This window comes from Oncorhynchus kisutch, linkage group LG11, assembly GCF_002021735.2.
Source record: "Oncorhynchus kisutch isolate 150728-3 linkage group LG11, Okis_V2, whole genome shotgun sequence".
In the NCBI taxonomy this organism is placed as follows: domain Eukaryota; kingdom Metazoa; phylum Chordata; class Actinopteri; order Salmoniformes; family Salmonidae; genus Oncorhynchus; species Oncorhynchus kisutch.
Window position 1 is genome coordinate 6360448 of NC_034184.2, and position 23169 is coordinate 6383616.

At 45.7% G+C, this 23169-nt stretch overlaps 1 pseudogene; it reads right to left on the reverse strand.

The window, feature by feature from the left end:
* Positions 1-23169, reverse strand: part of LOC116376354 (unhealthy ribosome biogenesis protein 2 homolog) — a 43529-nt pseudogene that overhangs the window by 13440 nt on the left and 6920 nt on the right.

A 23169-nucleotide genomic window follows, 5' to 3' on the forward strand; every position in this document is an offset into this window, starting at 1 on the left:
AGACAGAGGAACATAGAACAAGCGACATGTAGCATGCAGACAGAGGAACTCAAGCATCATGTAGCATGCAGACAGAGAAATATAGAACATGCAACACGTAGCATGCAGACATAGGAACATAGCGACACGTAGCCTGCAGAGAAACAGAACAAGCAACACGTAGCATGCAGACAGGCAACACGTAGCATGCAGACAGAGGAACATATAACAAGCGACACGTAGCATGCAGACAGATAATCTCAAGCGTCATGTAGCATGCAGAAATATAGAACATGCAACACGTACAGTGCCTTGCGGAAGTATTCGGCCCCCTTGAACTTTGCGACCTTTTGCCACATTTCCGGCTTCAAACATAAAGATATAAAACTTTATTTTTTTGTGAAGAATCAACAACAAGTGGGACACAATCATGAAATGGAACGACATTTATTGGATATTTCAAACTTTTTTAACAAATCAAAAACTGAAAAATTGGGCGTGCAAAATTATTCAGCCCCCTTAAGTTAATACTTTGTAGCGCCACCTTTTGCTGCGATTACAGCTGTAAGTCGCTTGGGGTATGCCTCTATCAGTTTTGCACATCGAGAGACTGACATTTTTCCAGGGACAGTGCACATTAATCAACATTTCAGTAAAAGTGCCAGTTTTAGCCAGGCGGCTAATTTTCAACCCCAGTTCCTGGGCAGGTTATTAAAAACAATTACAATAACAATACAGACAAACAATGAGCAGTGAGCACATGCAGAGCAACATAGGACAAGAAACACGTAGCACGCAGACAAAGAAACATAGAACAAGCGTCACGTAGCATGCAGACAGAGAAACATAGTACAAGCAACACGTAGCATGCAGACAGAGGAACATAGTACAAGCAACACGGAGCATGCAGACAGACTAACACAGAACAAGCAACACGGAGCATACAGACAGAATAACATAGAACAAGCAACACGTAGCATGCAGACAGAGAAACATAGAACAAGTGACACATAGCACGCAGACAGAGTAACATATTACAAGCAACACGTAGCATGCAGACAGGGTAACAGAGAACAAGCGACATGTAGCATGCAGACATATAACATGCAGAAATATAGAACATGCAACACGTACAGTGCCTTGCGGAAGTATTCGGCCCCCTTGAACTTTGCGACCTTTTGCCACATTTCCGGCTTCAAACATAAAGATATAAAACTGTATTTTTTTGTGAAGAATCAACAACAAGTGGGACACAATCATGAAGTGGAACGACATTTATTGGATATTTCAAACTTTTTTAACAAATCAAAAACTGAAAAATTGGGCGTGCAAAATTATTCAGCCCCCTTAAGTTAATACTTTGTAGCGCCACCTTTTGCTGCGATTACAGCTGTAAGTCGCTTGGGGTATGCCTCTATCAGTTTTGCACATCGAGAGACTGACATTTTTTCCCATTCCTCCTTGCAAAACAGCTCGAGCTCAGTGAGGTTGGATGGAGAGCATTTGTGAACAGCAGTTTTCAGTTCTTTCCACAGATTCTCGATTGGATTCAGGTCTGGACTTTGACTTGGCCATTCTAGCACCTGGATATGTTTATTTTTGAACCATTCCATTGTAGATTTTGCTTTATGTTTTGGATCATTGTCTTGTTGGAAGACAAATCTCCGTCCCAGTCTCAGGTCTTTTGCAGACTCCATCAGGTTTTCTTCCAGAATGGTCCTGTATTTGGCTCCATCCATCTTCCCATCAATTTTAACCATCTTTCCTGTCCCTGTTGAAGAAAAGCAGGCCCAAACCATGATGCTGCCACCACCATGTTTGACAGTGGGGATGGTGTGTTCAGGGTGATGAGCTGTGTTGCTTTTACGCCAAACATAACGTTTTGCATTGTTGCCAAAAAGTTCAATTTTGGTTTCATCTGACCAGAGCACCTTCTTCCACATGTTTGGTGTGTCTCCCAGGTGGCTTGTGGCAAACTTTAAACAACACTTTTTATGGATATCTTTAAGAAATGTCTTTCTTCTTGCCACTCTTCCATAAAGGCCAGATTTGTGCAATATACGACTGATTGTTGTCCTATGGACAGAGTCTCCCACCTCAGCTGTAGATCTCTGCAGTTCATCCAGAGTGATCATGGGCCTCTTGGCTGCATCTCTGATCAGTCTTCTCCTTGTATGAGCTGAAAGTTTAGAGGGACGGCCAGGTCTTGGTAGATTTGCAGTGGTCTGATACTCCTTCCATTTCAATAGTATCGCTTGCACAGTGCTCCTTGGGATGTTTAAAGCTTGGGAAATCTTTTTGTATCCAAATCCGTCTTTAAACTTCTCCACAACAGTATCTCGGACCTGCCTGGTGTGTTCCTTGTTCTTCATGATGCTCTCTGCGCTTTTAACGGACCTCTGAGACTATCACAGTGCAGGTGCATTTATACGGAGACTTGATTACACACAGGTGGATTGTATTTATCATCATTAGTCATTTAGGTCAACATTGGATCATTCAGAGATCCTCACTGAACTTCTGGAGAGAGTTTGCTGCACTGAAAGTAAAGGGGCTGAATCATTTTGCACGCCCAATTTTTCAGTTTTTGATTTGTTAAAAAAGTTTGAAATATCCAATAAATGTCGTTCCACTTAATGATTGTGTCCCACTTGTTGTTGATTCTTCACAAAAAAAGACAGTATTATATCTTTATGTTTGAAGCCTGAAATGTGGCAAAAGGTCGCAAAGTTCAAGGGGGCCGAATACTTTCGCAAGGCACTGTAGCATGCAGACATAGGAACATATAACAAGCGTCATGTAGCACGCAGACAGAGAAATATAGAACATGCAACACGCAGCATGCAGACATAGGAACATAGCGACACATAGCATGCAGACAAGCAACACGCACGTAGCATGCAGACAAGAGGACTCAAGCGTCACGTAGCATGCAGACATATACATATGGAACATGCAACACGTAGCATGCAAACAGAGGAACATATAACAAGTGACACGTGGCATGCAGACAGAGGAACTCAAGCGTCATGTAGCATGCAGACAGAAAAAATATAGAACATGCAACACGTAGCATGCAGACATAGGAACATAGCACAAGCGACACGTAGCATGCAGAGAAACAGAACAAGCAACACGTAGCATGCAGACAGAGAAACTCAAGCGTCACATAGCATGCAGACATATAATATAGAACATGCAACACGTAGCATGCAGACAGAGGAACATAGAACAAGCGACATGTAGCATGCAGACAGAGGAACTCAAGCGTCATTTAGCATGCAGACAGAGAAATATAGAACATGCAACACGTAGCATGCAGACATAGGAACATAGCGACACGTAGCATGCAGAGAAACAGAACAAGCAACACGTAGCATGCAGACAAGCAACACGTAGCATGCAGACAGAGGAACATATAACAAGTGACACGTAGCATGCAGACAGATAAACTCAAGCGTCATGTAGCATGCAGACAGAGAAATATAGAATATGCAACACGTAGCATGCAGACATAGGAACATAGAACAAGCGACACGTAGCATGCAGAGAAACATAACAAGCAACACGTAGCACGCAGACAGAGAAACAGAGAACAAGCAACACGTAGCCCGCAGACAGAAAAACAGAGAACAAGAAACACGTAGCACGCAGACAGAAAAACAGAGAACAGGCAACACGTAGCACGCAGACAGAGAAACAGAGAAAATAAGCAACACGTAGCATGCAGACAGAGAAACATAGAACAAGCAACAGGTAGCATGCAGACAGAGGAACATAGAACAAGCGACACGTAGCATGCAGACAGAGGCCCTCAAGCGCCATGTAGCATGCAGACAGAGAAATCTAGAACATGCAACACGTAGCATGCAGACATAGGAACATAGCGACACAGCATGCAGACAAGCAACACGTAGCATGCAGACAGAGTAACATAGAACAAGCGACACGTAGCATGCAGACAGAGGACTCAAGCGTCACGTAGCATGCAGACATATAAATATGGAACATGCAACACGTAGCATGCAAACATAGGAACATAGCGACACATAGCATGCAGACAAGCAACACGTAGCATGCAGACAGAGTAACATAGAACAAGCGACACGTAGAATGCAGACAGAGGACTCAAGCGTCACGTAGCATGCAGACATATAAATATAGAACATGCAACACATAGCATGCAGACATAGGAACATATAACAAGCGTCATGTAGCATGCAGACAGAGAAATATAGAATATGCAACACGTAGCATGCAGACATAGGAACATAGAACAAGCGACACGTAGCATGCAGAGAAACAGAACAAGCAACACGTAGCATGCAGACAGAGGAACTCAACAGAGGAACTCAAGCGTCATGTAGCATGCAGACATATAATATAGAACAAGCAACACGTAGCATGCAGACAGAGAAACATAGAACAAGCAACACATAGCATGCAGACAGAGAAATAGCACAATAGCACAAGCAACAAAACAAAAGTCCATAATAGCAACAAAGTTTTTCCACACCTACAGACAACAGACAACATGGAAAGCAACAAAACACAGCTCGGAATTATGTTCACAAGTCTGATTGGCCTTTAGCCATGTCTTCATATTTTTTGCGAAGGTGTGATAGGTGGTGCAGTTGTGTGTGTCTGATAGTTCCATACATGGGAAGCTCTCACAGAGAAAGCAGATTGACTAAAGGTGCTTTTGCTTAAGCAACCTATCCAGTCACCTCTCATGGCAGACCTTGTGGATCTTCTGCCATGAGTTTGCGTTTTCTGTTTAACAAAAGTACTAAGCCGAGGGGAGCTAGACCATTTGTATATTGAATACAAGACATGCGTCAATTGTATTGCTCAAGATTTTCCCAACTCAGGAGCTCACACTTTCTGAGGATGTAACAGTGATGATGGCTATTGGGCTTTCTATCAAGCACTTTGAGAGCCTGTTTGTAGACAGACTGAATGGGTTTTAATGTTGTACGGCAAGATGGGGCCCAACTAGTCAAGCAGTATGTCAAGTGGGGGAGTATCATAGCATTGAAGTACAGTTTTGTTACTTCTGTAGTCAAACAATTTCGCATGAATCAGAAATGAGCTAGGTTGAACTTTTAGTTACCTTTTTTTTAAAGAGAGATTGGAATCAAGTATGATGCCAAGGTACTTAAAATCGGATACCACCTGGAGCTTCTCCCCTGACACATAGACATCTGGCTCAGTAGCAGCAGTTGCCCTCTTTGTGAAGAACATACAGGCTGTTTTTTTCACATTGAGATGCAAACATGAGTCACTGAGCCACTTTGTCACCTGGACCATTACAGTAGTGAGTTCTCATGCAGCTTGTTGTTTGCTCTTTGCATGCACATATATCACTGTATCATCTGCATACATTTGAACTTCAGACCCAGTACAGACATAAGGCAGATCATTCATGTACAGGCTGAACAGGAGGGGCAAGTATTGACCCTTGGGGCACGCCCACATCATCACTCTGACACACTGAGTTCTGCCTTCTCTGTATGATTTCATCCATCTCAAGGCATCGGGGGAAGAGTTGAACTTGATGAGAACCACATGTGATGAGAACCACATGGTTAACAGTATCAAAAGCTTTCCTTGGGTATAGAAATTCAGCCCCAACAACGCTTTGTCCATCTTGGACTGCATGGTGGGTAATGTGAAGCGGCTGTTGTTGAGGTGGGCAATCAGTTGCTCTGCTACACACTTGTCAGCACCTTGGACACCACAGGTGATATACTAATGGGCCTGTAGTTCTTACATCAGCAGGGTTGCATGATTTAATGATGGCCGTTTTTATGGCTGACTTCAAGACCTTTGGAAACACCCCCTGACCAATAGATATGTTGGTGACCTTAGTAACGGGGCCAATGAGTGACTCATTGTAGTTTGTAAGAAAGGTAGAGTCCAGCCCAAACACATATTTGACTTTAGAGTTCTTTAGTGAGATAATCACCTTTTTCACCTCTGGCTCAATAGTGAGTGTCCTTCACTATTGCTGAACCCAGTGGGGGGGTGCAGTGTTACTATGGTCTTCCCTGTTCACTTTTTTTAGATTCTCTCAGATCAATTTAGAATTTTCCTTTGCTTCACCAATTATGTTGATCAAAAAGTTTGCCTTGGCCTGTCTGATTTCTTTCATCACCTTATTTCTCAACATGGTAAACCTACATCTGTCATGCTCTAATTTGGACTTCAGGGCTCTTTTTAGAGCATGATCTTTCATTGTTAGTTTCCAGATTTCTCCATGTAGTCAAGGAAGATAATTAATTTTGCCAGGTTTGGATTTTCTTTTCTTTAGGAAGCCATTTATTGTAGTCTGGATTGTGGATATAAAAACCTGATAATCAGCTTCCACATCTGTAGAGGACAAGAGATCATTCCAGTTAATTCCCTTAATTGCGTTTTCAAAATTATTTAATTCACTCTGTCACGTTCTGACTTTAGTTCCTTTTTTTATGTCTCTATTTTTGGTTTGGTCAGGGCCTGAGTTGGGGTGGGCATTCTATGTTTTGTTCTATGTTTTGCATTTCTGTGTTTGGCCTGGTAAGGTTCCCAATCAGAGGCAGCTGTCTATCGTTGTCTCTGATTGAGAACCATACTTAGGTCGCCTGTTCCCACCTGTGTTTGTGGGTAGTTGTTTCCTGTTTTGTGACCTGATAGGACTGTTTCGTTTGTTCGTTGTTTCACCTATGTTATTTTGTGTTCAGATTAATAAAGTTTACATGGACACGTAGTACGCTGCATTTTGGTCCGATCCTTAATATTCCTCATCAGACGAAAACAAGAATCGTTACAGAACTAACCACCAAAAAAGGACCAAGCAGCATGGTAAGTAGGAGCAGCGCGATCTGGAGAGATGGACATGGGAGGAGATATTGGACGGCAAGGGACCCTGGGCACAGGCTGGGGAATATCACCGCCCCAAAGAAGAACTGGAGGCAGCTTAAGCTGAGCGGCGATGATATGAGGTAAGGCAGCGCAACAGGCACGAGAGGCAGCCCCCCAAAAATATTTTTTGGGGGAAACACGGTGAGATTGGCGGAGTCAGGCGATAGACCTGAGCCAACTCCCTGTGCTTACCGGAAGAAGCGTAGTACTGGTCAGGCACCGTGTTATGCGGATCAAGCGCACGGTGTCGCCAGTACGCGCTCATAGCCTGGAGCGCTATAGGCCAGCCCCCCCGCAAGTGCCATGCGAGAGTGGGCATCCAGCCAAGGCGTATTGTGCCGGCTCAGGGTGTTTGGTCTCCGGTACTCCGTTTCGGCCCAGGGTATCCTGCGCAGGCTCTGCGTGCTGTGTCTCCGGGGCGCTGGGAGGGTGCAGTGTGCCCTATGCCTGCGCTCTGCCCGTGCCGGGCGAATGTGGGTATTGAGCCTAAGGGAGAGGTGCGAGTGGTATGCACCAGATCTCCAGTGCTCCCCCGCAGCCCGGTTCAACCTGTGCCTGCACTCTGGAGGGTCCGGGCTAAGGTGGGCATCCAGCCTGGAGGGGTGGTGCCAAGGCTGCGCACCAGGGCTCCAGTGCTCCCCCACAGCCCGGTCCATTCGGTGCCGCCACGCACCAGGCCTCCTGTAGGTCTCCCCAGCCTGGTGGGTCCTGTGCCAGCTCCACGCACCAGGCTGTCTCTCCTTCTCCTCCCGCCAGAGTCTCCCGCCTGTCCGGCGCCGCCAGAGTCTCCCGCCTGTCCGGCGCCGCCAGAGTCTCCCGCCTGTCCGGCGCCGCCAGAGTCTCCCGCCTGTCCGGCGCCGCCAGAGTCTCCCACCTGTCCGGCACCGCCAGAGTCTCCCACCTATTCGGGGCCCGCTGCAAGGGTCGGTGGCGAGGGTCGCCACTCCAGAGGCGCCACATAAGTGTGCCAAGACTAAGGTGGGGTGGGGTCTACGTCCTGCACCAGAGCTGCCACCGTGGTGAAATGCCCACCCAGACCCTCCCCTATAGGTTCAGGTTTTGCACCTTTGGGGGGGGGTACTGTCATGTTCTGACCTTAGTTCCTTTTTTATGTCTCTATTTTTGGTTTGGTCAGGGTGTGAGTTGGGGTGAGCATTCTATGTTTTGTTCTATGTTTTGTATTTCTGTGTTTGGCCTGGTATGGTTCCCAATCAGAGGCAGCTGTCTATCGTTGTCTCTGATTGAGAACCATACTTAGGTAGCCTGTTCCCACCTGTGTTTGTGGGTAGTTGTTTCCTGTTTTGCCACCTGATAGGACTGTTTCGTTTTTTCGTTGTTTTACCTTTGTTATTTTGTGTTCAGATTAATAAAGTTAACATGCTGCATTTTAGTCCGATCCTTCATATTCCTCATCAGACAAGGACGAGAATCGTTACACACTCTTAGGTATTCTTAGTTGATCCGGCTTTCTAACAGGAGAGGTTAAGCCTGCTCTTAGAAAGCTTTCTGGTTATAAGTGTCAAATTATGATCAGATAGCTCAAATCAAATCAAATCAAATTTTATTTGTCACATACACATGGTTAGCAGATGTTAATGCGAGTGTAGCGAAATGCTTGTGCTTCTAGTTCCGACAATGCAGTAATAACGAACAAGTAATCTAACTAACAATTCCAAAAAAACTACTGTCTTATACACAGTGTAAGGGGATAAAGAATATGTACATAAGGATATATGAATGAGTGATGGTACAGAGCAGCATAGGCAAGATACAGTAGATGATATCGAGTACAGTATAACATATGAGATGAGTATGTAAACAAAGTGGCATAGTTAAAGTGGCTAGTGATACATGTATTACATAAGGATGCAGTCGATGATATAGAGTACAGTATATACGTATGCATATGAGATGAATAATGTAGGGTAAGTAACATTATATAAGGTAGCATTGTTTAAAGTGGCTAGTGATATATTTACATCATTTCCCATCAATTCCCATTATTAAAGTGGCTGGAGTTGAGTCAGTGTCATTGACAGTGTGTTGGCAGCAGCCACTCAATGTTAGTGGTGGCTGTTTAACAGTCTGATGGCCTTGAGATAGAAGCTGTTTTTCAGTCTCTCGGTCCCAGCTTTGATGCACCTGTACTGACCTCGCCTTCTGGATGACAGCGGGGTGAACAGGCAGTGGCTCGGGTGGTTGATGTCCTTGATGATCTTTATGGCCTTCCTGTAGCATCGGGTGGTGTAGGTGTCCTGGAGGGCAGGTAGTTTGCCCCCGGTGATGCGTTGTGCAGACCTCACTACCCTCTGGAGAGCCTTACGGTTGAGGGCGGTGCAGTTGCCATACCAGGCGGTGATACAGCCCGCCAGGATGCTCTCGATTGTGCATCTGTAGAAGTTTGTGAGTGCTTTTGGTGACAAGCCGAATTTCTTCAGCCTCCTGAGGTTGAAGAGGTGCTGCTGCGCCTTCTTCACGATGCTGTCTGTGTGAGTGGACCAATTCAGTTTGTCTGTGATGTGTATGCCAAGGAACTTAAAACTTGCTACCCTCTCCACTACTGTTCCATCGATGTGGATAGGGGGGTGTTCCCTCTGCTGTTTCCTGAAGTCCACAATCATCTCCTTAGTTTTGTTGACGTTGAGTGTGAGGTTATTTTCCTGACACCACACTCCGAGGGCCCTCACCTCCTCCCTGTAGGCCGTTTCGTCGTTGTTGGTAATCAAGCCTACCACTGTTGTGTCGTCCGCAAACTTGATGATTGAGTTGGAGGCGTGCGTGGCCACGCAGTCGTGGGTAAACAGGGAGTACAGGAGGGGGCTCAGAACGCACCCTTGTGGGGCCCCAGTGTTGAGGATCAGCGGGGAGGAGATGTTGTTGCCTACCCTCACCAACTGGGGGCGGCCCGTCAGGAAGTCCAGTACCCAGTTGCACAGGGCGGGGTCGAGATCCAGGGTCTCGAGCTTGATGACGAGCTTGGAGGGTACTATGGTGTTGAATGCCGAGCTGTAGTCGATGAACAGCATTCTCACATAGGTATTCCTCTTGTCCAGATGGGTTAGGGCAGTGTGCAGTGTGGTTGAGATTGCATCGTCTGTGGACCTATTTGGGCGGTAAGCAAATTGGAGTGGGTCTAGGGTGTCAGGTAGGGTGGAGGTGATATGGTCCTTGACTAGTCTCTCAAACCACTTCATGATGACGGATGTGAGTGCTACGGGGCGGTAGTCGTTTAGCTCAGTTACCTTAGCTTTCTTGGGAACAGGAACAATGGTGGCCCTCTTGAAGCATGTGGGAACAGCAGACTGGTATAGGGATTGATTGAATATGTCCGTAAACACACCGGCCAGCTGGTCTGCGCATGCTCTGAGGGCGCGGCTGGGGATGCCGTCTGGGCCTGCAGCCTTGCGAGGGTTAACACGTTTAAATGTCTTACTCACCTCGGCTGCAGTGAAGGAGAGACCGCATGTTTTCGTTGCAGGCCGTGTCAGTGGCACAGTATTGTCCTCAAAGCGGGCAAAAAAGTTATTTAGTCTGCCTGGGAGCAAGACATCCTGGTCCGTGACTGGGCTGGATTTCTTCCTGTAGTCCGTGATTGACTGTAGACCCTGCCACATGCCTCTTGTGTCTGAGCTGTTGAATTGAGATTCTACTTTGTCTCTGTACTGGCGCTTAGCTTGTTTGATAGCCTTGCGGAGGGAATAGCTGCACTGTTTGTATTCGGTCATGTTACCAGACACCTTGCCCTGATTAAAAGCAGTGGTTCGCGCTTTCAGTTTCACACGAATGCTGCCATCAATCCACGGTTTAACCATATTGAATGATTTAGTCACTCTCTCTGGTTTATTGCTGAACACCAGATCAATCTGTGTTTTAGAACAACAAGTCACCCTGGTTGGCCCTGTATAAAGTCAAAGGTATTAGTGATCTGTTTGAGGGTTTTCCTACATGACTTGTCTTCATAATTAATGTTAAAATCTCCCATTAAGATTACCTCTTTCACGAAAATCACATCCCCTATGCATGCTGGAGTTGTTTGACACAGACAGCATATTTATACAGAGGACTCCCTTGGGAGGAACCCAGGCTAAATATCATGTCAATTTCTAAAACAACAGGCTGTCTGTCATACAGTATATTTGTCAAGGGGAGTGATGATTAAGAGTGCTCTTTAGGCTGAAAAATACATTTAGTCCACATGGAGACATTTAGTCCACATGGAGACATTTAGTCCACATGAAGATATTTAGTCCACATGAAGACACTTAGTCCACATGAAGACACTTAGTCCACATTAAGACGTTTCGTCCACATGAAGACATTTCGTCCACATGAAGACATTTCGTCCACATGAAGACATTTCGTCCACATGAAGACACTTAGTCCACATGAAGACATTTAGTCCACATGAAGACATTTCGTCCACATGAAGACATTTCGTCCACATGAAGACACTTAGTCCACATGAAGACATTTAGTACACATGAAGATGGTTGGTCGCTGTTCTTTAATGGGAACCAGCAGGAAAATAGAAACTGCAGAATAATATATAGGATGCACACAATTCCTGTAAATGCCAATGTCATTCCTATCAATTGAGATTATGAGTTAATGGGTGAATACTTGGATTAACGTACGAAGTAGTGGCTGAGTGAGTGAATAAATGATTAAATGAACCGATGGCCTTACCTTTCTCAGCCTCACCCTTCTGTCTCCCCCCGTGAATGAGAAGGCCTCCAGGCGGTACAAACAGTTGAGGTAAGACTGCATCGCTTTCACCTGGGCACATTACAAAAAAGGGCCACATTACAAAAAGTTCAACTTCGACAACTTTGCATTTGAAAGACATTTAGATTCTATTACATTTAGCTATAACAATGCTTTTAAATCATTTGACATTTTAAGGAAAAAAATGTAATACATAATCAAACTGAAGCATTTGTGTGGGTCTATATTTGTCAGACGGTTGTTAGACCTTGTTCTTGGAGGTCTGTAATTGTTTTGGTATGGGTCGAGGAGAGGAAGGTGCCACGTGCTATCAGTCTCCCAATGAGAGAGAGAGAGAGAAAAAAATGCCCTCAATTCTCAGGCTCAGGAGATACCATGTTCCTATGAGTCATCAGTTGGCGAGGTAATCACATTTGGCGTGAACCAGTGTTCACGCCAAAGACGTGCCCTTCTCCAGAGCACATCTGCCTCCACTTAAGCACCCATCTGGCACAGACCAACAGCCCTTTTCAGAAATTGATTCTGAAGTTATTCTGTTTTATTGCCTACAGTGGGAGGCAGTGGGATGTTTTCTTTGGTTAGCACCCCCAAAATATGTTCAATGTCAAGTGGAAATGGGCTAACTTAGGTGCTGGCCAAGATCCATGGTTGGCTGAGTATAATAGTCATGGCAAATGGGGAAGGGGTAAGCTAGTCACTCCGTTTTATGCTTGTGTGATAGGCTGAATCAAGCTAGAGAAATTGGAGCAGCATCTGCCAGGAAGATTCTGTATTAACATTTAGGTAAACCTGTGTGACAGGTGTGTAGACAGATGTTATTTGTCCATGCAAGTATAAGGCCTCCCTAGGCAACACCTACACAGTGTCAAAAGCCTTCAGGAGACGAATCATTGCAGGGAGAAGGGAAGCCTTCAGGAGACGAATCATTGCAGGGAGAAGGGAAGCCTTCAGGAGACGCATCATTGCAGGGAGAAGGGAAGCCTTCAGGAGACGAATCATTACAGAGAGAAGGGAAGCCTTCAGGAGACGAATCATTGCAGGGAGAAGGGAAGTCTTCAGGAGACGCATCATTACAGAGAGATTACAAGGGCTTGAGAATGAAAAACCATATAGCATAGAATTGCTTGCTATTGTCAAAGTATTGTAAATTGAATAAAGTTAATGTGATTTTGGTAGTGAAAAGGTATGATTCAAATTTTGCTTCAGCGAGAACTATTATCTTTCTACGGGTCAGTCCACACCGTGGATCAGTGGACACTGATGTTTGCACCAAATTACATAAAAATTGATTTCCTGGCTGCAGGATAAAACACTAGGCATGCCAACCATTTCGCTTGCCAAGACAGCAACTCTAATATTCCCTTTGCTGCAGTGCACAATGTCTGTGCTAGCACCTTAGCATGCAACCGCTGTTTCCATCTACCTGTCTAAGCCTTGTATTCCATTGTTTATGACACAATAACGGAAGTACTGTTTTTTCTATCGTGAACAGCAAATTAAACACAAATCAGACACTCTGTACATGGACATTTTAAAGTGCTAGGGCTTTCGATTACCGAGAAGCATGGCTTGAGTTGTGGTTCAGGGGAAGGAGGGAAAAGAAGGAATACACAGCACTGACAATGATTGATCTTCACACCCTGAGGGTGTCTGGGTAAAAGGAAAATCAGAAGACCCTACTTGTGAATATGAAAGTAATCCCCAACCAGAGATTAGAAGTGCACAAAACAGGGCTCCTTGTGTTGTACTTCAGAGAAGTGATGCAAACCACAAAATGTGCTCTGCTGTAGTGTTATTAAACCCCAGGTAAAATGTGCACTGCTCCAGTATTATCAAACCCCTGGAAAAATGTGCTCTGCTGTAGTGTTATCAAATCCCAGGCAAACCAGCTCTGCTGTAGTGTTATCAAATCCCAGGCAAACCAGCTCTGCTGTAGTGTTATAAAACCACAGGCAAAATGTGCTCTACTGTAGTGTTATCAAACCCCAGGCAGAATGTGCTCTGCTGTAGTATTATCAAACCCCAGGCAAAATGTACTCTGCTGTAGTGGTATCAAACCTCAGGCAAAATGTCCTCTGCTGTAGTGTTTTCGAACCCCAGGCAAAATGTTCTCTGCAGTAGTGGTATCAAACCGCAGGCAAAATGTGCTCTGCTGTAGTGGTATCAAACCTCAGGCAAAATGTGCTCTGCTGTAGTGTTTTCGAACCCCAGGCAAAATGTGCTCTGCTGTAGTGGTATCAAACCGCAGGCAAAATGTGCTCTGCTGTAGTGTTTTCGAACCCCAGGCAAAATGTCCTCTGCTGTAGTGGTATTAAACCGCAGGCAAAATGTGCTCTGCTGTAGTGGTATCAAACCGCCGGCAAAATGTGCTCTGCTGTAGTGGTATCAAACCGCAGGCAAAATGTGCTCTGCTGTAGTGGTATCAAACCGCAGGCAAAATGTGCTCTGCTGTAGTGGTATCAAACCGCAGGCAAAATGTGCTCTGCTGTAGTGTTATTCAGAACAAGACGTCCTCCAAAATACATCAAAGAACTCCATGGACAAAGGGAATATTAAGAGATAAAATAAAGGAATCAAATATAAGTTTCATAATCACAATGACATCCACTAAAAACATCCCCAGAAAGAACCATTCTTATGCCCAAGGATTGGGTAAAAACATAAAAAGATGCATGAAGTGACATGTATCGAACCTAGGCCACTAACCTGCGGGAGACACTGGATGACTGCAAACAGAGCCTCGTGGATGGACTCAAAGGTAGTGTGGTAGACCTCCATGATCAGATGTTCAAAGGGGACAAACTGCAGGGCTCCCAGCACCAGGGTCACGACATGGGGGTTGGAGAGCATCTCCTCCCCATGACGGAGCAGAGTGTCCGGCACTGGCATGGTCAGAGCAGCGGTCAGGGTTGTCTGCTTGCCAGACTCCTTCACTAGAAACTGAGAGAAGAGAGGACAATGGGAGTTGAACCAGAGACAAAGGACAGAAAGAGAGAGAAGTACTACATCCTGTGTGGGTTCTCAATGTACTAAGTGTCACCCAGAGAGAGCGAACAGAGAAAAACAGAAATACTGGAACGAGACTTGGAGTGAGACAACATTCCTGTTTGTAAGTCTTGTGGACACAGTGAGGGATTGTAGTTGTGTGTGGTAACACCTAATGTTAGTTCTTCCTGCAGAGTTGCAGTGAGGTGAGAGTGGGCCATATCAATAAATTAAATCAGATTCAGCTTGATTAAACGGGACAGGTAGTCACTCTCCCTGCTGCACACTGAAACAGACAGGGAGGGAGACACTTACTGCTGCAGGCCAAAATTGGCTTTCCCAGCTAAACCAATTCTTCCCCCAAATCACATCCAGGACATGGGAGACAGTGCAGAGCAGGAGAAGCGTGACATGCTTTGTAACGGACTGCCAGACTGTTGTCATGACGTTGGCCTGGGGGTAGGTTTATGACAGTCATAAATACCTCTTCCCCCCTTTTCCTCTCTCTACCCTACTGTTACATTTGCAAACCCTTTGGTTAACATAGAGATTCTGGGAACATCATAAGTTGGGGGAAATGAACTATATTCTGGTAATCCGACCAATTGAACATATGCGGTGGTACTTAATGAATATGATGTCAGTTCGGTTGTCATCTGAGACATTCTCATCAATGATAAGATGACAAACTCTACAGTGGAAAGTCTACACATCAGAGTTATCGGATTCACATGGAATTGTTGTTCAATTTAAATGTTTGAATATAAAATTATTTGTGATGTGATGAAATGTGATTTTAGCTTCTAAAATGTGAGATTTGGGTTTTCATAAGATAGGGCTCTGCTCAATCAGTGGCCTGCCCCTGTGAAGGGACATGGGCTATAAAACTTTTTAAACATGCCCTCCTCTCCCTTCCTATATAAGCCCTTGACGACAATATAACCTCCTGTTCCGAGGACGTGAGGACGACGGTCCGATGTCAGAACGGTTCAGATAATAACTACAGAACGAAGCCAACATCAGCGTGAACTTTGGTTGCGAATGGTATGAACTTTGAACTCTTATTCACTACAGAAGTGATACCTTCTAGACGTTGAGTTAGCAACAACCGCTGAAAACGAGGGTTAGGAAGGAACAGACAGAGTATTCCGTCTACCACACAACGACATTACTACAACGTATTCAATTTACCAGCAGAGACATTCTTCAAAGGACGAATGACTCGGTTGGGCAACACGGCCTTCCATCTACCCCCAACCTACCGAAGCGCAGCTCAGAGTAAATATTTATTGCATTTTCCTTTTCCAAATGGGTGGTAATTTAGAATGCATAAGATACTCTATTTATGATAGCACAGCTTCTCCCTGTGTCCCTCAGTCTTCCCGCTCTTTCACTCAAACCCAGCCCCTTTTCTTTTGTGTAACCAGCTGTCATATCTGTTCCATCCGCTAGGGACATTTTCCTTTATGACGTAATTTGTAATCAAGTTATGATTTAAATATGTGTATGTGTAATGCTGTGTGATTAGTTAGGTATTTAGTAAATAAATAATTAAACCCAATTTTGTATTGCTGATTCAACTTGTTCGCCAGGGTTCATGCAGATAACCAAGAATTTACAACTTTCAGATGAGACTGAATTAAGATGATGATTAATATTGACTGCTATTGATGTAAAATATTACTAGGTCTTTAAGAGTTTATTCAGAAGATAACAGCTCTATAAATATAATTTCGTGATGCCCGACTCTCTAGTTAATTACATTTACATGATTAGCTCAATCAGGTCATATTAATTACGGATAAATTATTTTATAGAATAGCATGTCATATCACTTAATCCGGCATAGCCAAAGACACGACACTGTGTTTCTTTTTGCAATGCCCTAAGGGGGTTTCTACGCTAAATAGGAAACACATTTACTCTTCAATTCCATGTTAAGTCAATGCCAAAGCCAATCCAATGCTTTGTTTTGTCCCTCTTGAAGCATGGGAAGCAGGGTTGTAAGTGAGGACACATTGTGCCTTTACCATAACTAGATTTTGCATGATTCTACCTCAAATAATATTTTTCAGCGGCATTCATTTATTTGGATGAACAGTCCTCAATAAAGCACAGCACATCAAAAGTCACAGTGAATACTTACTACCAAGGCAGACATCATCTGAGACGCAATGAGTCAGAATGCCTCTAAGCAGGTTTCTGGAATCAGGCAGCTGGAAATAAACTTTGTTATTCGTTGTATTTTATTATTATTTTGTGAAATTCTGTGAAATTCTGAATGATGTCTGTTTTAGTCACCTATGTTTGTCAGTGATGGTACAGGAAGTTAACTTGGACATTTACTGGACGGTCTGTCATTGATGCTACAGGAAATTTACTTGGACATTTACTGGAGGGTTATTACAGCTATTATCAGGAGCAGGAAATCCCACAATGTACAGGTGAGCATCTCAGAACACGCTACCATCTCAGAACACGCTACCATCTCAGAACACACTACCATCTCAGAACACACTACCATCTCAGAACACACTACCATCTCAGAACACACTACCATCTCAGAACACACTACCATCTCAGAACACACTGCCATCTCAGAACACACTGCCATCTCAGAACACACTACCATCTCAGAACACACTACCAAGTCTGATCTCTTTTTCTTTTACTAGCTCTGACTTTGCTGATAGCTACGTTGTTGAGGAAATAATACTTACTATGACTGTGATATGTGGTTGTCCCACCTAGCTATCTTAAGATGAATGCACTAACTGTAAGTGGCTCTGTATAAGAGTGTCTGCTAAATGACTAAAATGTCAATGTCAATCTAAAAATGAAAAGGAAACGTGCATTGTTGTGTAATGAGAGAGTGAAAAGAAGTGGAGCGATGAGACCAGGAAGTCCATGGGGTGCTAGGATGGGCACAGCTCTCGCAGGATCTGCTGGCTGAAGTTCCTATAGAGACCCATGTGACTTAGACTCTCCTGGGTGATGCCCTCACTAGGCTCATCCTGTAGGCAAGCGCAGGTCAGCTCGCTCTTGACCATCCCGGTCATCGCATCCACAGAGAAGGTCTGGCCTTGACAGCAGTGCTCTTCCCCAGCAAGTGGCTCAGGGTCTCATCTAGCTGCTTGGTTTTGCTGAGGCTGGAGGTCATGGCCTGGCACAGTGTGTTCAAAGATGCAAGCAGGAGCTGTACAGAGAACAGTGTTTCCTGGGACAGTAGACAAAGCCATAACGACCACCTGTGCATTTCTATTGGTTGAGACAGACACGGTTCTTCTATGGATTATAAAAAGAATCAGGGACTGGATGAAATCCTGGATGGTTTTTAAGAAAGTCAGCCAAGCAGAGCTGTCCACAGTTTGAGAGGCCCTTACTGCAGTGTGAAAGGAGAGCTTCCAAAGCTGCCTCCATGAGGCCACTCCCATGCACAATCTTTAAATCACAATGAGAATAGTTCCCTGCCAGAAGTGACCCCATGAGACTGAAGATCTGATTCGGCAGATGTCTTGTCACTGAAGGCTTCACGTCATTATGTAGCTGTGTGTCTGTGACCATGAGTAATTAAGAACAAAAAGAGCCCTGAAAAGTCTTCAGATGACATTCGATCTGGGTTAAGAGCATCGGTGACTTGAAGTAAGCTTAAAAGGTTATCGGCTTGACTTTCAGATAGGGTTAAAGAGGCTCCAGTCGTACTAGAGCTCAGTATGTGGCCTCCAGTCTCTTCAAAACAGAAGGGGCTTCAGTGACATCGCCGTCAGACTGAGTTACTGCACTTATTTTGTCTTCAGCTGTTGAACAACTGACTTCACTTAACTTCATGAGTGCTGGATGGACTGGGGTCATGTCTGGGGTGCTGCTGAGAATCCCCACAATCTGACCACAGCAGAGTGAGTAATGGGTAACTCGACCAGAATGAGGCTCTCAAGCAGATGTTTGGAAATGAGAGAGACAGACAGCCTCTCAGTGGTGTCGTCTAGTGTCTTCTGAAGTAGGGAGCTAAGGAGAACTTCAGCTATATGAAGTACTTCGTCCTCTGAGAGGTATAGCGAGATCATTGGTAGGTTTGTGGTAACTAGGTACCAATGTGCCACTGGGTAGGTGATGGCATCCATACTACTGACCTGGCAGTCCCATAGTTGGTCATTCTGCTGGCCAAGTTGAGGATCTTCTCTCCCCACAATGTACTTGACTGCTCTGAAGCTGACTTCTGAAGCTCTAGCCTGTCCCATAGCTCATGCTTAGGATAACTTTCTTCATTTGTTGGAGAGTGAGCAGTTTTTGCAAGAGATGGGTCATATGGAGAACAGGCTGTCGGAGTTCATCCACTGTAAGCGTCCTATGGAGAACAGGCTGTCGGAGCTCATCCACTGTAAGCGTCCTATGGAGAACAGGCTGTTGGAGCTCATCCACTGTAAGCGTCCTATGGAGAACAGGCTGTCGGAGCTCATCCACTGTAAGCGTCCTATGGAGAACAGGCTGTCGGAGCTCATCCACTGCTGAGTGCCCTATGGAGAACAGGCTGTCGGGGGTCATCCACTGCTGAGTGCCCTATGGAGAGCAGGCTGTCGGAGCTCATCCACTGTAAGCGTCCTATGGAGAACAGGCTGTCGGAGCTCATCCACTGCTGAGTGCCCTATGGAGAGCAGGCTATCGGAGCTCAATCCACTGCTGAGTGCCCTATGGAGAGCAGGCTATCGGAGCTCATCCACTGTAAGTGTCCTATGGAGAACAGGCTGTCGGAGCTCATCCACTGTAAGCGTCCTATGGAGAACAGGCTATCGGAGCTCATCCACTGTAAGCATCCTATGGAGAACAGGCTGTCGGAGCTCATCCACTGTAACCATCCTATGGAGAACAGGCTGTCAGAGCTCATCCACTGTAACCATCCTATGGAGAACAGGCTGTAGGAGCCCATCCACTGCTGAGCGTCCTATGGAGAACAGGCTGTCGGAGCTCATCCACTGTAAGCGTCCAATGGAGAACAGGCTGTCGGCGCTCATCCACTGCTGAGCGCCCTATGGAGAACAGGCTGTCGGAGCTCATCCACTGTAAGCGTCCAATGGAGAACAGGCTGTCGGTGCTCATCCACTGCTGAGTGCCCTATGGAGAACAAGCTATCAGAGCTCATCCACTGTAAGCGTCCTATGGAGAACAGGCTGTCGGAGCTCATCCGCTGTAAGCGTCCTATGGAGAACAGGCTGTCGGAGCTCATCCTCTGTAAGCGTCCTATGGAGAACAAGCTAACGGAGCTCATCCACTGCTTAGCGCCCTATGGAGAACAGGCTATCGGAGCTCATCCACTGTAAAGCAACGAACCGCCCTTGCTGTCTCTGCCTGGCCAGTTCCCCTCTTTCCACTGGGATTCTCTGCCTCTAACCCCATTACAGGGGCTGAGTCACTGGATTACTAGGGCACTTTCATACCGTCCCTAGGAGGGGTGCGTCACTTGAGTGGGTTGAGTCACTGATGTGATCTTCCTGTCCGGGTTGGCGCCCCCCCTTGGGTTGTGCCGTGGCGGAGATCTTTGTGGGCTCTACTCGGCCTTGTCTCAGGATGGTAAGTTGGTGGTTGAAGATATCCCTCTAGTGGTGTGGGGGCTGTGCTTTGGCAAAGTGGGTGGGGTTATATCCTTCCTGTTTGGCCCTGTCCGGGGGTGTCATCGGATGGGGCCACAGTGTCTCCTGACCCCTCCTGTCTCAGCCTCCAGTATTTATGCTGCAGTAGTTTATGTGTCGGGTGCTAGGTTCAGTTTATTATATCTGGAGTACTTCTCCTGTCCTATCCTGTGTCCTGTGTGAATTTAAGTATGCTCTCTCTAATTCTCTCTTTCTCTCTTTCTTTCTCTCCCTTGGAGGACCTGAGCCCTAGGACCATGCCTCAGGACGACCTGACATGATGACTCCTTGCTGTCCCCAGTCCACCTGGCCGTGCTGCTGCTCCAGTTTCAACTGTTCTGCCTGTGATTATTATTATTTGACCATGCTGGTCATTTATGAACATTTGAACATCTTGGCCATGTTCTGTTATAATCTCCACCCGGCACAGCCAGAAGAGGACTGGCCACCCCACATATGCTCTCTCTAATTCTCTCTTTCTTTCTCTCTCTCGGAGGACCTGAGCCCTAGGACCATGCCCCAGGACTATCTGACATGATGACTCCTTGCTGTCCCCAGTCCACCTGACCGTGCTGCTGCTCCAGTTTCAACTGTTCTGCCTTATTATTATACGACCATGCTGGTCATTTATGAACATTTGAACATCTTGGCCATGTTCTGTTATAATCTCCACCCGGCACAGCCAGAAGAGGACTGGCCACCCCACATAGCCTGGTTCCTCTCTAGGTTTCTTCCTAGGTTTTGGCCTTTCTAGGGAGTTTTTCCTAGCCACCGTGCTTCTACACCTGCATTGCTTGCTGTTTGGGGTTTTAGGCTGCGTTTCTGTACAGCACTTTGAGATATCAGCTGATGTACGAAGGGCTATATAAATACATTTGATTTGATTTTGATTTGTTAGCGTCCTATGGAGAACAGGCTATCGGAGCTCATCCACTGCTGAGTGTCCTATGGAGAACAGGCTGTCGGAGCTCATCCATTGTAAGCATCCTATGGAGAACAGGCTATCGGAGCTCATTCACTGCAGAGCGCCCTATGGAGAACATGCTGTCGGAGCTCATCCACTGCTGAGTTCCCTATGGAGAACAGGCTATCGGAGCTCATCCACTGCTGAGTGCCCTATGGAGAACAGGCTGTCGGAGCTCATCCACTGTAAGCACCCTATGGAGAACAGGCTGTCGGAGCTCATCCATTGTAAGCGTCCTATGGAGAACAGGCTGTCGGAGCTCATCCACTGCTGAGCGCCCTATGGAGAACGGGCTGTCTGAGCTCAGGCACCCTCATAGATATCATCCTAACCAACCTGCCCTCCAAATACACCTCTGCTGTCTTCAACCAGGATCTCAACGATCACTGCCTCATTGCTTGCGTCTGTAACGGTCTGCGATCAAACGACAATCCCTCATCACTGTCAAACCCTCCTTAAAACACTTCAGCGAACAGGCCTTTCTAATCGACCTTGCTTGGGTATCCAGGAAGGATATTGACCTCATTCCGTCAGTAGAAGATGCCTGGTTATTCTTTAAAAGTGCATTCCTCACTATCTTAAATAAGCATGCCCCATTCAAAAAATGTAAAACCAGGAACAGATGTAGCCCGTGGTTCACTCCAGACCTGACTGCCCTTGACCAGCACAAAAACATCCTGTGGTGTATAGCATTAGCAACGAATAGCCCCCGCGATATGCAACTTTTCAGGGAAGTTAGGAACCAATATACACAGGCAGTTAGGAAAGCAAAGGCTAGCTTTTTAAAACAGATTTTTTTTTTGCACAAACGCAAAAATGTTCTGGGACACTCTAAAGTTCATGGAGAATAAGAGCACTTCCTCCCAACTGCCCACTGCACTGAGGCTAGGAAACACTGTCACCACCGATAAATCCACTATAATTGAGAATTTCAATAAGCATTTTTCTACGGCTGGCCATGCTTTCCACCTGGCCACCCCTACCTGGTCAACAGCCCGGCATCCCCGACAGCATCTTGCCCAAGCCTCCCCATTTCTCCTTCACCCAAATCCAGATAGCTGATGTTCTGGAAGAGCAGCTAAATCTGGACCCTTACAAATCAGCAAGGCTAGACAATCTGGACCATCTCTTTCTAAAATGATCAGCTGGAATTGTTGCAGCCCCTATTACTAGCCTGTTCAAACTCTCTTTCGTATCATCTGAGATCCCCAAAGATTTGAGAGCTGCCGCGGTCATCCCCCTCTTCAAATGGGAGACACTCTAGACCCAAACTGCTACAGACCTATATCTATCCTACCCTGCATTTCTAAGGTCTTCGAAAGCCAAGTTAAAAAACAGATCACAGACCATTTCATATCCCACCGTACCTTCTTCGCTATGCAATCTGGTTTCCGAGCTGGCCATGGGTGCAAATCAGCCACGCTCAAAGTCCTAAAAGATATCATAACCGCCATCAATGAGACAATACTGTACAGCTGTATTCATTGAACTGGCCAAGGCTTTCGACTCTGTCAATCACCACATTCTTAGACTCAACAGCCTTGGTTTCTCAAATGATTGCCTCGCCTGGTTCACCAACTACTTCTCAGACAGAGTTCAGTGTGTCAAATCGGAGGGCCTGTTGTCCGGACCTCTGGCAGTCTCTATGGGGGTGCCACAGGGTTCAATTCTCGGGCCGACTCTTTTTTTCTCTATAAATCAATGATGCCCCTCTTGCTGCTGGTGATTCTCTGATCCACCTCTACGCAGACAACACCATTCTGTATACTTCTGGCCCTTCTTTGGACATTGTGTTAACTAACCTCCAGACGAGCTTCAATGCCATACAACTCTCCTTCCGTGGCCACCAACTGCTCTTGAATGCAAGTAAAACTAAATGCATGCTCTTCAACTGATCCCTGCCCACACCTGCCCACCCGTTTGGTATCACTACTCTGGATGGTTCTGACTTAGAATATGTTGACAACTACAAATACCTAGGTGTCTGGT